The 15214-nt window shown below is 57.0% G+C and overlaps 1 protein-coding gene across 2 annotated transcripts in view; it reads right to left on the reverse strand.

The window, feature by feature from the left end:
- Nucleotides 1–14560, reverse strand: part of MEF2D (myocyte enhancer factor 2D) — a 33756-nt gene extending 19196 nt beyond the window's left edge. For both annotated transcript variants that reach the window (XM_079919881.1, XM_079919880.1), the window contains exon 1: nt 14111–14560. The gene's annotated coding sequence lies outside the window, so the exon portion shown is untranslated. The remainder of the gene's footprint in view (nt 1–14110) is intronic.
- Between the last annotated feature and the right edge of the window lie 654 nt (nt 14561–15214).

Raw genomic sequence — 15214 nt, forward strand, 5'->3', positions numbered from 1 at the left:
AACTAGCTCCAGCCACCCCATCCCTCGCCTGTGACCCCGATCTCTGCCAAACACGCCACTGCAAAGGCTCCAGCCCGAGGAGTTCGGCTGCCCCGCCTCCCAGTGCAATCCAAAGGCTGTATTTTCCAGAGTTGCAGTGGTACGGGTTTGGCAGAGAACGGGGCGGGGAGGGCACACTGAGGGCAAGGGAGGGCTAAGAAGAGGGCTTTTAAAAATTTTTCAAGAAGGCGGCTTTTTAAAGGGGATTCTCTGGCCTGGCCTTGAAAACCCCAATCTAGACTGGTAAATGCAGTCACCATCACCCTCCTCTGGCTCACAGTATCCACCTTTCATCCCTCTCCCATTTTACTATCTCCTTCTCGCCACCTTTTGCTCATCAGCAAATTTTTGCTGAGAGGTAACCTCTACCAGTTTCTGGCCAATGCTGTCTCTTCCCTGAAGTTGGGAGAGATCCCTCTCTTTGCTCTCACGATCCTCAGAAAAGTCATTCCTACAATCTAACTTCATTCCTTTGGTTCTCCCCAAGATTATTGACTCTCAGAGTATTTTGTTCTTTTCTTTCTAGTACTTATCATGATTGTAAATAATTACAATTCTGTGCTTCTATTTAATGCCTGGCTCCCCTATGAGACTGAAGCTTCATGAGGGCAGGAACCACATCTGTATCCTTCACCACTCTATCCCGTGTAAGGAGGAGTTTGGGAAATGTCTGTTGACAGGAAGAAAGGATTGTTTCATCGCTGTGACCCTGTGAGAAGTCCTTCTTCTGGTCTAACTTCTGTTGCAGGACCAGCTCCTCCCACTCTATCCTCTGAGGAGACAGAACTCTTCCTCTCCCAGCTGCGCCGGCAGCTTGTCTGTTTGGACACCCCCTACCCTCCAACTACCCCTGCTACTCCAGTCCTCAACCCTCCCTACCCTCAGGTTGGTTGGTACAGACGGTGAGACTCTAAAGTCTTCTAAGGAGCAGCCCTGAGTACATGGAGATGGAGAGGACTAGGTTGCTTAGGCAACTGTCACCTGGCAACCAGCTCCCTGGCTGATCTCCTACACCACCACCCCCACCCCCGCCTCATGCTGGGGGAGCTGGGATGCTAGAGGGATCAGGGCTGAGAAGACAGGGAAGCCACAGAGACCCACTGAGCATCCTCTGATAGAGCAAAGTCAGGGTTAAAAAGACCAGGCCTCATCTATACCCAGTAGCCCAAAGCACTTTTTATGATGCCATGTTCCCATGGCGCCCTCCCCATTGCCACTCCTACCTCTGTGCCAACACTGCCAGAGGAGGAGATGCCCCTACCTTGGGCAGTCCTTCCTCCTATCTAACCAGGAACCTTCCTACAAGGCAGGGTCAGTCTGTACTCATCTCTTTCCCCTTCTGCTATCCATTCTACACTGTTGCAGTCTTGGAAAGCTTGGGGGCAAGAACAGTAAGGGCAAGAACTCAGCCCTTACTTTGGAAAAAGGGGTGGCTGGGGCCTGGGTGGGCACAATGAACCCTAAACTGACCCTATCCAAGGTATGGAGGCCTATCTTGACCAAGCTTCCCTCCTATCCAATTAGGGAGATTTTAATGAACACCTGGACCTCCTTAATTAGCTCTCTTCCTAATTACCTAACCAACTGCCAGGAGCCAGAGGCCTGGGCATGTTATCCAGATGTGAGCCTTTTCTTCTTTGCCTGGGCCGGCCCCATTCCTCTTCCCCTTTCCAGCCCGCTCCTCCTCTAGGAGGCCCTCCCAGATGACCTGGCTTTTGGCTGCTTCTCCTGGAGGCCAAAGGCTTGGGAGGGCTTAGGGCTGCCACAGAGATGGGGTTATCCAGGATGACCTTCCCGCTCTGATGGCCCCAGGGCCCACCCAATCCTGACCTCAGGCCACAGCTGTGACTCCTTGGGCTGGCAGCATCTCTGTCACCAAAGTACCCCCTCGAAGACTCCAGCTGCTTCTGATTCTGATTCACCTACTCGGAGTAGTGCTGGCAGGACAGGATTGGGCAGGGTGGACCTCCTGGGGAGTAAGTGGGAGCAGACAGAGATAGGGCCTCCCCCAACAGAGACAGAAGGAGCAAAGCGGGAGGAGGATGGCAGCTGGGCTGAGTCCCAGGGAGGCAGGCGCAGACCCACCGTCTGTGGAGAAGGGTGGCTGCAGAGAAGCCTTTGCAAATGAGACAGGACACAGGGCAGGAGGCTCATCTGACAACACGCTTGACAAGGAGTAGAGGCTGAGCGAGGGGACCAGAAACGGTGGGGGTCCCAGAAGGACCCCATGGACAAACGGTTTCCTCAGCTGGGCTACAGACCCAATAGGAACATGTGGGTTGTACTGACATGCAAATAAGATGCAAATAACATATAAAATGTACCCTAAAGGGGATCTTGGTTTGGAGGGGTCATGGGAGAAGTAACAGGCTCCTGCCTCCCCCAGTGTAACACCACTTGGTACCTGAGCAATATTCAAACCATTCTCGGGTTTCAGAATGATGCTATCTCAGTTCCTGTGTGAGGGTGGCCTGGGGCCAGCGGGAGGAGTTGGGGCAAGCGGTCAGGGCAGCCTCCTGAAGCTGCAGTTGCAGCAGGGCTGCCCTTCCTGGGGGAGCTGCAGAAGTGCCTTCCAGGGGCTAGCCTCCACCTCCCCTCTCCTGCTGTCGTCAGGGGACTACCTAGCTCCCCTTCTCCCCTGCACCCTTCCACCCATATCCACCCTCTGTCCCAGCGGCCCAGAAGTTCAGAGGAACTGCAGAGCATCTGCTTTCAGCGCTGCCATACCAGCGCAAGTCAAAATGGAGCAGCTGCCCAGAGAGGCTGAGTGAGCAGCCCCCGTCACAGAGCATCGGGCTTCAAACCCTGCTCTTCCACATAGTGAGAAACTCTCATTAAGCAGGCCCTTCATCCCTTCCTCCCAGGCTGCTCAGGGCTGTGGACTGGAGGGGAAGGCAGGAGGTGCTGGAGACAGCTGTCATCCCTCCTCCCGCCCCTTCCCTGTAGCTGGGCTGCAGGGCATGAAATAAGCAGCAGGCGCTGGGGGAGGGGGTGACAATCCAATCCACCTGTCACCCCCACAGTCAGGCGGCCTCAAACAGCCTGCTCACTAACGAGGGAGGAGACGTGGGTGAGGCAGACACAGAGGGGGGTGGCAGAGGGGGACAGACACACAGACAGGAAAAGAGACAGAGAAAAAGTGGCAGAGAGTCCAAGAGGAAGGCAGAGTGAGGGGCAGAGGCAGACAAGGAGAGGGCCAGAGGACAGAGGGAGAGGCAGGAGACTAGACAGAGACAGAGGTTGAGAGAGAAGCAGGTAGAGAACAAGAAACTGCTTGCACGACACTGATGCTAGGCCGAGCACGTGGGCGAAACTCGACAGGACTCCAACCCTGTCCTCTGAAATCCTGCAGTCCTGCCAAGAGACAGACAAGGGAAGGGCAGGGCCCACCTAGGGCAGGGCAGGGAGAGGCAAGGAGGCCCTCAGGGGTCAGGACTGAGCCCAGACCTGGCCGGGGATGGAGCATCTTGGCTCTTGAGGCTCTGGCTAGGTCCAGGCTCCAGGGCAAGCAGGCCCTGAGAGTGGGCAGAGGTGGGCACAAGGCCCAGCGGCCATCTAAACGCCCAGGGTACTGCCTCCATTCCTGCCTCACCCCAGGGCTCACAAACCTTCCAAGCCACTCTCTCTGAACCGCAGCCCTCTACGCAGAGACACATGCTGAGGAGCTCTGGAAGATGGGTGGGAAGGTAAACTCAGTGACCACCAAGAGATGGGGCCCAGGCAAGAGAGCCCTGGGGTTCGCAGCCTCTGGAATCTACACAGACAGCCCTTCCTTCACAAACACTGTACTAGCCCCAAAGTGGGGGGCATCACCCTCCCCTCGAAGTCTGGGCAAAGGCAGTGCTGGGGTCTCACGCTGCCCCTCTCCCCCACCTGCGCACAGTCCAATTCTCGCACCCCCGCCTGCTCCCCACCCACTGCTCCCTGGCTCCTCCCTGTTCTCCAATCTCTCTGCCCCCTCTCTGCTCCCCCTCCCACAAGGCAGCCTCCTTTCATTCGCCCCGATGTTCTTCTAGGGTCTGCTCTCAAAGGCACAGGCAGGTACCCATCCCCATCCTCCTCCTCCCTTCAAAGTTCTGTTTGGCAGGCTCACTCCCCAAACCCCTGGTTCCCACCATCCTCCCCTCCCTCGGGGACTCCCCTCCCCCAGCCCAACAGCCTCAGGGTTGGGCAGGGGCTATTTTTAGTCTGGGCACTGAGCTAATTTTAACTCACCGACAAGGGACCTGGGGGCGGACTGTTGGGCTGTGGGGAGGGAGAGAGGGCCAGTCCAAGAAAGCTGGACCTGGGGCGGGGGTGGTCTCAGGTCCCAGGCACCCTAAGAACACAAGCGGAGGTCGGCACTGAAGCCTTCGCTTAAGGGGCTTAAGGGACAGGAATCGACTTGCCAAGAGGAGCACCCAGTGTGGGCAGCAGGGCTAGGAGCCCTCCCTCCAGTTTCCGCTGGACAACTCTCCCGCGCCCCACCCTAGGCTTTCCGCCCTCTTCTCCTTGGCAAATCTCCTGGGATGGGGCCAGCCTGTTCTCTGCCCAGGAGATGGCTCTCCAGTGAGGGGCTGTCTCCCGAGCCGCCTCCACTGCTTGTCCTTCCTGTAGTCTAGCTCTCATCCTTCCTGTAGCATCACTGAGGCTGTATGGCCCCCTACAGAGGCAGCAGCCACCGCCCCCCCCCCCCCGACCTCCAGCACTTCCCACCCCAGCTCTGGCCTTGCCCTGGTGGCCTCTAGGCTGGCTCCTAGGAACCACCCTGCGCCCACAAGTTCCCAGAGCCACCCCGCTGACCTCAGGAAGAATCTGGGGGCAACAGGAGACTGAGTCCTAGTAGAAAAGGGGTAGGTGAGGTAGGGTAATGAACAGCCCAGGGAAATACGGGGACTATGGGTAGGGATTCTGGATGCCTGGGTTCTAGTCCCTGCCCTGGCCCTAACTCACTGTGTGAACTTGAATATGGCACTGCCCCCGCCAGAGTTCACCCCACTGGCCAGTATAATGGGTAGGTGGAGTGGACTAGGTACCCAAGTGCCCTTCCAGCCTAGACATTCTGTTCCTATGCTCTTTATAGCGGCTCAAAAGGAAGGGAGGTCAGGACTGTGTGATTCCATGGAGAGATAACAGAAGAGTTGGTCCAGTTAGGTCCCCTGTCCTCCAGCTTAGGAGGGGAGGGCAATGTGGAGGCCAGAAGAGTGGAGGAACAGGCCTGATGAAGACGGAGGTGCTTTCGGAACGATAACCTCCACAACAGATGGCCAAGGGTTGGCAGAGGCTCATGGTCAGCCAGGGCAGGTGCCAGGCAGGGTGCACAGGCCCTGGCAGCAGAGGTTCTGCCAAGCCAATCCCCTCACACACCTGGAGTGCCTATCAGACCCAGGGCTTGGGATCCTGCTTCTGGTTAGAGTAGTGACTGGCCCAAGGTCACTGTCATGGTCATTAGTGGGGCCAGCTCTGGAACCTGAGCCTGAGCCTTGCCTCATGCTCCACCCAGCAGGCCAATCAGTAATGACTCACTACTGCTCATTTGCATGGGGATTTGCATAGTGTCTCTGACCTTATTCCATCAAGTTCTACTTCCCATTCTAGGACCTGGGACACCCCCACCCAGCATCCCTAGGCAGTTAGGGACCCCGCATGGAGTTCTTGGCACCTCAGGTCTCCAGTCTCATCCTTCTTCTGCAGAAAACATTTCTGAATTGATCTAGTGGTACTGTCTAGAGCTCTCAATCCAACTGGGTCCTCCACTCTTGTCCAGGTCCCCTGTCCAGGAAGGGATCTGAGGGGAGGAGGTGTAATTATGAGGAACAAGTAAGCACTGCAGCTAGAGGAATTGGATAAGGTTCATGGGGTAAAGTGTGATGGCTCCAAAGCTGCCTGGGGGCTCCTCAGGAGAAAAACCCTATCCCCCTCTTTAGTGCCAAGGCTGGGGCAGCAGTAGGACACGAGCGGACTGTCCTTACTTCCACCTCTATCCCCACTTCTAAATTCCATTCCCCAAAGTGCAAAACGAGAGGAAATAGCCTAGTACAGCAGGCGACATAGATGTAAGACTACAGAGAGGACTTCCCAGGCTGAGTCTTTGAACTCAAAGTAGTCTCTGGGGCTAAAATTTGCTTTGTTAGAAGTTACCTGACTAAGCATGGGCAGCTGGTAACACTTGGGAGGGCACTGCAGCCCCAGCATTGTAGTCCAACTAATGGGAGCTAGAAGACAGCCAATCCCCTGCCTACCTTGAAGAGGTCAAATGACCTGTTTGTCCAGTTATAATACCTATGCTTCTAGCTGTACCCTCTGAAACAATGAAGCCAAGCAGGCAGTGGTCTCCTATCCCAGGAAGTCCTTCCTGCTATCTAACCACCATTCCTCCCACTGCAGCCAACCCTTCCCCTGCAACCTAAGCCCATTCCACTCATCTAGCTGAGAGTGGCGGACAGGGGCCCCTGGCCATCTGAAGCCTCAGCTGAGGAGAGGTGGGGCGGTTGGGACGGTTAGTGGGTCACCTTCCACCTCCCCACCCAACTTCCCTCTGGGGTCTCAGGAGACAGAAGTGAAAGTGGCAGCTGGGGCCTTGGGGGCGGGTCAGCTTGAGAGCCGTTGGGGTGAGCATAATGCCACCAGTGCTGGGTCTGGGCTGCCTGCCACTGCAGCAGGAGGGCTGATGGTTAGATCAGGAGAGGGACTGCCCATGGAAATGAGGGCTTGGGAAAACTATGGAGCATGGGCCCCTGGCCTAAGGAAGAACAAGCTGAAGAGGAAAAAGTGGAGAAAAACAGGCAGTAGACAGTCTCAGAAGGGCACTGTATTCCAGGGCAGTGGTCTGTCCCCTTGTTTAAAGCAGCAAGATCCTTCTTTCCCATCCAGAGAACAGGGGCAAGGCTGCTTTAGCTGAAGTAGATGAAGGGGGTCCAGGTCCTGATTGCTGGAACGTGAGAGCAAGGAGAGAAGGGAGGAGGCCTGAGGCCTGGGCCCTCAGACTGGACAGCACCAATTCCGACGGAAGGGAAGGTGGAGGATGAGAATGTGAAGTGTTCACCTACAATTGCAGACAGCACTGCCCCCCACAAAGAGGCCAATCCAATCACGGAAAGCAAATCCTCCTAGAGACATCGTGACCTCGGGAAGCCACCGGGGATTTAAAGGGGCCGCTCAGGGTGGCAGCTGGATCTCCTTCTGACTGGAAGGACAGTCCTCTAAGCCCCTGGCAAGGGAGGGCCGGCAGTGCGGCTCCGTGGGCCTGCTGAGGCGGCCAGCCAGGCAGCTCTTATAGGATTAGCTTGCTGCTTTCAGGAAAGGTGCCAGGTGAGGCTAAGATGCCCAGCCAGATGGAGCTGCCCCGACCCCGCCACACTAGCAGGCAGCACGGGGTGGGGGGGGGGGGAGTACCTACATACACCTAGTCAAATACTTGCCCCCAGACTTGATCCATGTCCCTCACCAATATCCAGTCTCTCCCTTTCAAGAAGATATTGTGCAAAGACCCCTCTGATTTCTGACAGCTAGGATCCCTATGTACTCAGCATTCTCTGCCATTCCTATGGTCAGGATTTATCCTTCCTCTGAGTGGGAAGTCCTGCCTATTGTCTACTCTCAATCCCTCTGCTACATTTTATAACCAGGGCCCCACCCCAGGGAGCAGGTGAGGAGGCCAAGGGGTTCCTCATCTCTGCTCCCTGTCAGCTCTCCACCCTCTGGGCTGACAGGTGGGGGAGACAAGAGGGAACAGCTGGGCCAGGACACCTGTCCCCACCCAGTCAGCCTGGGCCCCACAGGCCTGCCATGGGGTATGCATAGGGGAGTCAGCAGAGAGGCAGGCAGCTGTGGGGGATGGAGAAAAGGGGCTCAGAGGTCAAAGAGAGATGTGCCTGGGGAGGCCTGAGGCAACCCTTTCAAGATCAGCCCTTCCTCCTGGTCTACCCCCAACCATTAACACACGCATGCTTTAAAGGTTTGAGGTCACCTGCTCCATCCCCTTGCCTCCGTGTTACTCGATCCAACTGGAGTGGGAAGACTCCACAAAGAGACCAACCCTCCTCTCCCCATCCACACCCACTCCCGCCTGTATGTCTTCCCTTGAGATTTGAGGATGAGCTCTCTCTTATTCCTTATTCTCCCAACCCTCAATCCCAAGTATTTGCTGGCAGGGGTGGGGGCAGGGAGATCATGAGAGATAAGTAAGCACTCAGCCAGAGGGATCTGGTAAGACTCTGGGGTGAAATGTGGAGTGGGCAGGTTCTGAGACAAGGAGGCAGCTGGTTGGGGAGGGCAGAGCTGGGCTCAGCTTCCCAAGCCCGTCCCAGGGTCCCCTCAGGGCCTCCTAAGTCCCCCTCACATCCAGTCCCTACCCAGGACACTGCGTGCCTCCACCCCACCTTCTGGACCGCTGCCTTAGCAGGCAAGTCCAGGGCCAGGTTGGAGCTGATGTCTGGAAGAAAGGATGCAGCCACTTTCCAAGCACCCACTCTGCTGAGTACCACACGTTTTCCCATGGAACCTCCTTCCTCTTCCAGGGGAGGCATCTCTGTTTCACAGAAATGGAAACCAACTCAGAATGTGCAGGGACATGCCCAAGGTCACCAGGAATTAGTGGCAGAGGAGGGCTGACTGCTGAGCACAGCGCTTCCCCGCACAACTTGGACAGAGAGCAGGCAGGTTCTCCCTCCCAGGAGTAACAGCACATTCCTTCCAGGGCAGATTCCCTAATATCTGGGCCTGGGAGGCTCAAGTCAGCCATGCCTCTTGCCTTTGCACAAGCCCAGGACTCTTGTGGCTCAAGTCTTTCCTGATCTAGTCTCTCTCCTCATCCATCTCATATGGCAGCTTTAGGGGGTACTCACTGGTACCCAGGAAGGGTCTCTGAGTGTCACTTGTTCCTGCCTACATACCCCTGCTTTGGCTTCCTCCCATGGCACTCAATCAGAAGACAATACCTTCTCAGGGAACCAAAGCATGTCCCCCTGCCCCCGCATCTTGCCACCAGACCCTAATCCTCTGCACTCCTGCCAGGGAATCCTACTGGGTTCGTTCTTCCCTTCAATGTATCCTCCTCCTCTTCCCAGGTCTCCCTGGGCCTCCTTTTCCACTGCCCCTCCTGCAGGGCAGGATCCTTCCCTCAACCTTAGACAAAAGCCCTGAACACCTCCTAACTGGGAAAGCTTGAGCAAGTCACTTAAATCTCTGACTCAGTCTCCTCAATTACAAAAAACAATGTGGAGAAAAATAAATGAGTCTTCCTATGTTTCCAGCACAGAGCTTGGCACACAGGGACACAACAAATGGAAGTTTCCTTTCTCCAATCCCCAGGGATCTCAAAAGTTTTAGTTTTTGGTCTCCAAAGTATATTGGAAAATAGGGTGAGTGGGGTACTGCCCTTGGGTAAAAGTGCTCATGACCAGGGTGCAAAAAATGTTCCTTCTCTATATGCTTCCCTGGTCTCTCCAACTCCTAGGGGAGTGGCCAGAGCACCCAGCCAGAGGCACCAAGCCAAGGTCAGTGAGCAGGCCTAGAGCCTGAAGCCTCCTGGGAGGGTGAGTTTAAATGAGTAAATATGGTCCCACCTGGCTGAGGCCAGCAACAGGCCAGAGCTCCATACAAGTCCTTCCCTTCCCAGCCTACAACAGAGGGGAGAGAGATCAGACAATAGGCACAGCTGCCACCCCTCAACCCCAGGCTATCAGGGTCCTGTGCAGAGTCAGTGAATGCATCCCCCTGTCTCCACACCAGGCAGGACCAGCCAGAGAAGCATGGCTAGGCTCCCAGGAAGGAGAGGTTGCGGCTACAGCCTCAAGAAAAGGAAAAATCAGATGCAAAGGGTCTTGGGGGTCACCCAGGCCAGGAGTTGGCCCCCAAATGCTTGAGGGCTCAGATGTAACCTTGATACCTCAGAATGGCCTTGCTTATCTGGATGAGTGGGGAGGGCAAAAGAGACCAGTGACAAACCACCAAAACACCCAGGTGCTCTGCTCACCACAAGGCTAAGTGAAACTCCTGCACATCTGGAAAGCAGACTTACCCAAGGACATACGGTTCGAGTGAGGGGCTGAGGCAGGCTGAGCCAGGGGCACAGAGAGGGAAAAATGGTGGCGGGGGTGGAGTGCTGCAAGGGGCAGTGAGGGAAGTCAGCCAGGGCTCCCCAACTCACACGCTATGCTCTAGGTCTAAACTCAATCCCTCTTGCTCGAGTCAACACTCCTCTCTTCAGAGTTGTGCATGCCTCTGCCTTCTTGCCTCCAGTCCCCTCACCCTGTCCCCAGTCTCCAATTTTTCAATTATCTTTGCCTTTCGCTACCCCCACCCGCTACAGGGAGCAGCTGCTTCATGGGTGTCTACACGCTCGTGTGTGTGTGCTGCACACCTCCATGCGTGTGTGCCACTAAACGCTGTGGAGCTGCCAGGTGCATCTGGGCATGCCAGTCTGCACGAGACCCCCACCCCGCCCCCTTCAGGGGAAAGGAGCCCAAAGGCCAGCCATCCCACAGCTCTCAGGACAAACTCTCCTCAGGATACTTTCAGTCCCAGGCATGGGGGAAGAAGAGAAAATAAATATTACAGGAGCCAAACAGCACCATCCCCACTAGGCCAAAGTTCAAGGCCTTTCAGCAGAGCCACCAAGAGCCACTGGCGAAGAAAGTATTTTGAGATCCCATCCTTCCCAAGCCAAGTTAGAGCTCTCTCTCTCTCTCCCATCTATCTCCACTGATAAGTTCTTCCTGAAGTCTAAGCTCCATTCTGCCTGCTGCAGTTGTGGACAGACAGGGGAACATCAACCACAGAAAGGTTTTCAGCTCCCAGAACAGAACTACTAGCACCTAACACCTCCCCCTCACCCCATGAGTAAGTCACCAAACTGGGACAGAAGGACAGACGGTTGGCCGGACTCCGGCCCCATGACTGGCTCATAAAAGTCACCAGAGATTACAGTGATGCTGAGGCTATGCTGGCCCTGCCACCATCTCCTCCTTCCCTCTAAAAGGGAGATAATTGCCTCAAACCAGTTGGCCTCAGAGAGCCTGGAGAGTCCCAGCTATGATCGCAAGGGGTGGGGAGAACCCACCACCACAGTGCCACAAGACCCATAGGCTGACCCTTGAGGATGGATGCTAGGCCCATGTCTGATCCTCTTACCCACTTCCAGGACCCAGCCGAACACCAACTATGACTTGTTCCCAAGAGGTCGAGGCCTCTATTACACATCCCCCACTGACTCCCCTTCTCCAGTAAGGCCACCACCCTCTGGACTAGAGGGGCAGAGAAGCAGGGATCCTGGCTTTAAATACAACTAGGGAAATGCTGGACCCACCCATTTGTTCCATTTGACTCCTCTTGCCCCCACAGAGGTACAGAAGTGGGTGGCAAAGTGTCCAACACAGGGCCCTCCCATACCAGGCCAGGGTAAGCATTGAGATTCTGGACCAAAGCCAACTGGGGAGGGCAAGGGGCCCAGCTGGCCAGAAGAAGAAGGTTGACAGGATGAGCAGAGGGGCAGGCTTCTCTGGGGGCACAAGGCCCAGGGATACCCACAGCAGGGAGACCTTCCCAGGGCAGGGTCGGGGAGGAGGGTGGGAGAGGCTAGGTCACAATCAATGAGGGCCTAAACCCAAGGTGTCCTCTTTCCTGTCCCCCTCAGAGGCCAGGAGGCCTCTCCCAGCTTCCTTGCTACTGGTCCTCCAGCCCCAACCTGGGGAGTCTACCCTCTGCCTTCTCCCCTCATCACACCTCCCAGAAAAGACCCAGGAAAGATTAAAAAAAAAAAAAAAAAATCTTCTGGCGAGATTATGTAACAGCAGCCAGAAAGACTATCATATCTCCGAGCCTATGAGAAGAACCAGGAGCCAAGAGGGGCAGAGCTGGGAAGCCCAGGCTCCTCCAGTCCAGGGACAGCAGGTACAGAGTGGTGTAGACAACGGGCAGTCCCCGCCACCCTCTCATGTCCTCCACTACTCTATTCCAGGCACTGGGCACAGCAGACAGAATCCAGCCCAACCTCTCATGCCCATCCCCCAACACAAGGGTCCTGCTTCTCCACTTGGACCAGGGCCTCCAAGGGGAAGGACTGTGTCTTCTTTCCTATGGTCTCTCCCTGCTATGAAGCCATGCCTGAAAGAGTGGTGGTTGGACTAAAGCTCTGACACAGATTTGCTGTGTGACCTCAGATTAAAAAAAACAACCTCTCTGGCCTCTAAAGGTATGTAAGTGAAAGCTCCCCCTTCTCCCAGAGAAACCAGAGACCCTGCCCTTTACAAATGCACACGCATATACATACATATACACACAAATACACTAACACACACAGGCTGTGTTGGGGGAGGGGTGGCAGGGAAGTTACAACAAAGAGAATATGACCACTGAGACCCAAGGGTCCAAATGTCTGCTGGGGAAAGTGGAGAAAGAGCTACACATAAGCTCTTGTGAACCCCCAATCACTCCATATAAATGGGTCTTCAGCCACCCTCACACTGATCCCACCCCACCCCCATCTCCTGCCCAACACACTGGGAAACCACAGGAAGGAAATTCATTCCCAGGCAGGCCGTGGGAGCTGGGACAGCCAGGCTAAGTCCTGGGGCGGGTGTGACCCGGCGGCCACAGGCGGGTAGACGTCTGTGAACACTGACATGTGCCTTTTTCAATGCTCTCCTTGACTACTAAGACTTCTCTGTTGGGGGTTTGGAGGGGAGCGGGAGGTGGACAGCTCCCTAACTTCAAAATACCCAATGTTCTGCTGGCCAGGGCTCCCCTGCTATCTCGAGGCCAGAGCAGCCCAAGGTCACCGCCCCAGACGGTAAACTTCCCATAGTCCAGGCTGGCCCCTGAATTGCCTAGGACACCCACTGAGGGGATGGGGGAAGGGGCAGCAGAGGGCCACTCCCCCAAACCAAAGAAACCAGGCCTACAAGGAAATCTCAAAAGGGGGCTGAGCACTGAGAAGGGGGACACAGGATCCACCCACTGTACCCTCCCCCAACCCATCAACAATGGGCTGCTTAAGCGAAGGCAGAGAGAGTCCCCCACTCAAAGGACAAACCTGGGATAAACGAGTCAGTGGTTCCAAAGGTGCCCACACTCAGGAGCCCTCCTTTCATTGGGGAGAGACCTCAGGAGGCCACTGAGAGATGAGCTTCAATCACTAGGGGAAGGGAGGCCCTGTAAGACCAAAACTGATAGGAAAGGGGCTAGCACTGGGGTGAGAGACTAGATGCATCTTAGCCTCTTTGGCCCTCCCTCCCCAAAAGCCCCCCAACACTCACTAGACCCCCACTCCCAGCCCAGTTCAGCCAGCCATAGGTGGAGAGAGGGACTGGAGAACTCTTGCCCAGATGCTGAACAGCTGCAAACTTCTGGCCGGGGGTTCTCCGGCTGGGGCTGCTGACAAACCAGATCAGGGGTCTCGGGAGCGGGCTAGGAGGTCCCAAGGAAGGGTCCTGCGTGCCCACCTCCGTGGTGACTCCGCGTCCCAGCTCCACAGGCGCCGGGCAAACCCGGGCCCCGGACACACACACACTCACACACCTCAACCCACCACCCTGGTGTCATCTGAACAACATTCCCCCTCCCTCCCCCGCTTCCCAAACAGCTGCGGCTCCCCCCGCCCCCACCCTCCCGCCGCCCTCCCAGGCCCCCTTCTGCACCATTTCGGGCCAAGGAGGAGGGAACAGGCGGCGCGAGGAGGGAGAGGGAGGGAGGGCCGGCTGTTAAAATGTCAGTCGCTCCCGGCTGTCACCAGAGACCCCCTCTGAGGATGGCGCCCCTTCCCAGACCACTTGGGGATCGCCCTAAACCCCCGGACACCAACAGACCGGCGCGCCCCCAAGCCCCCGGTCCCCACCCCGACCCCAACACCCAAGGGAATTACAGCCCACTCCACTTGTCCCCACAGCCGACTCCCTCACCCAAACAGTCCCCCATATAATCTCCCACCAACGCCACACGAAAACAGCCCGCTCCGCGAGTTCCTCCCAGTCCAGAAGGCCACCCCATTCCACCCCTCAGGGGGACGGTCTAGACCACCCTCCACCCCAACCCCAGGACGGGGTGGGGGAGGGGGCCTCTTAAAGCGGCAGGCTCATTATTTTTCTATACTCACCGGCCCCACTGGGGGAAGGGGGGTGTCACGGCTGGGAGGGGGGTAGCCCTCGCCCCTGGTCCGGGGGATCTTCAGCACCTGGAAGCCGCAGCTCCGGGCGGGGGGAATAATAAATGAGGCCGGCGTCCGCGCGGGCCCTGGGCGGCGCCGGGGGGCCTAGGCCCCCGTCCTGGGCGCGGGGGCGGGCAGGCAGGCGGGGGACCCGGGCCGAGCGTCCGAGTCGCCTCGGCTGTTGTTGATATTTTCCTTCCTTCCTCCTTTCGGGCTTCAAAGGTAACTCCTCCAGCCCCCAAGAGTCAAGGCCGACGTAGGCACAGCTCAGCCTAGCTTGAGGGGTGGGGGGAACAGGGGTGATGGACAGGCGGGGAGCCAATGGGAGGAACCCGTGGGGGCGTGGGGGCGGGGCCGGAGTAAAGGCGGTCCCAGGGACGCGGCCCCGCCCCTCGCTTTCCTCGGGCCGGCCAGGCCGGGCCGGGTCGGCCCCCACCCCACCGCCCTTCCAAGCTAGGCTGCGGCGCCGGGAGCGGCAGATCCCTCCGCCAGCCGGGAGGGAGGGAGACAGCGACGGACCGACGCAAAGTAGGCACGCGAGACCCAGAGGCCCCTAAAGGGATCGGCCCGCGCCCGTGGTGCCCCCGCTTCGAGCTGGCCGGACGGCCGCCTAGCACTGCTGCCACCGTGCGCTCGAGGAGGTCCTTTCCCGGGAGCTTCCTCGGACTGCGTGCACACTCTCTCATACACACACACACTCTACCTCGACAGCTCCCCCCATCCCCCAAGCCCCAGGAGATTTGGGAGGTGGGAGTCTAAGTAGATAAATTAACGGTAGACGCTAAGTGTTGAAAAGATTCCATCTTCCTCGCTTAGGGTGTGCCGAAGCTCCACTTAAAGGGACACGTTCATTTCTGGGGGGTTACCTGGAGAGCTCGCTTGCTCCCTCTACCTGAGACAGGCCCCCTCCCCTCCCGGAGCCCGGCTCGGCAGACGCCCATCAATTTAAAGCGACAGCTCATAGTTCGTGGGTGACCTAATCCCCAGTGCCTGCGGCCCCAGAACACTTACAGCTGAGGGGGGCAATTTAAAGGGGTGTGACCCTAATTTCCC

The sequence above is a fragment of the Stenella coeruleoalba genome (assembly GCF_951394435.1).
Source record: "Stenella coeruleoalba genome assembly, chromosome: 1".
NCBI classification, from domain to species: Eukaryota; Metazoa; Chordata; class Mammalia; order Artiodactyla; family Delphinidae; genus Stenella; species Stenella coeruleoalba.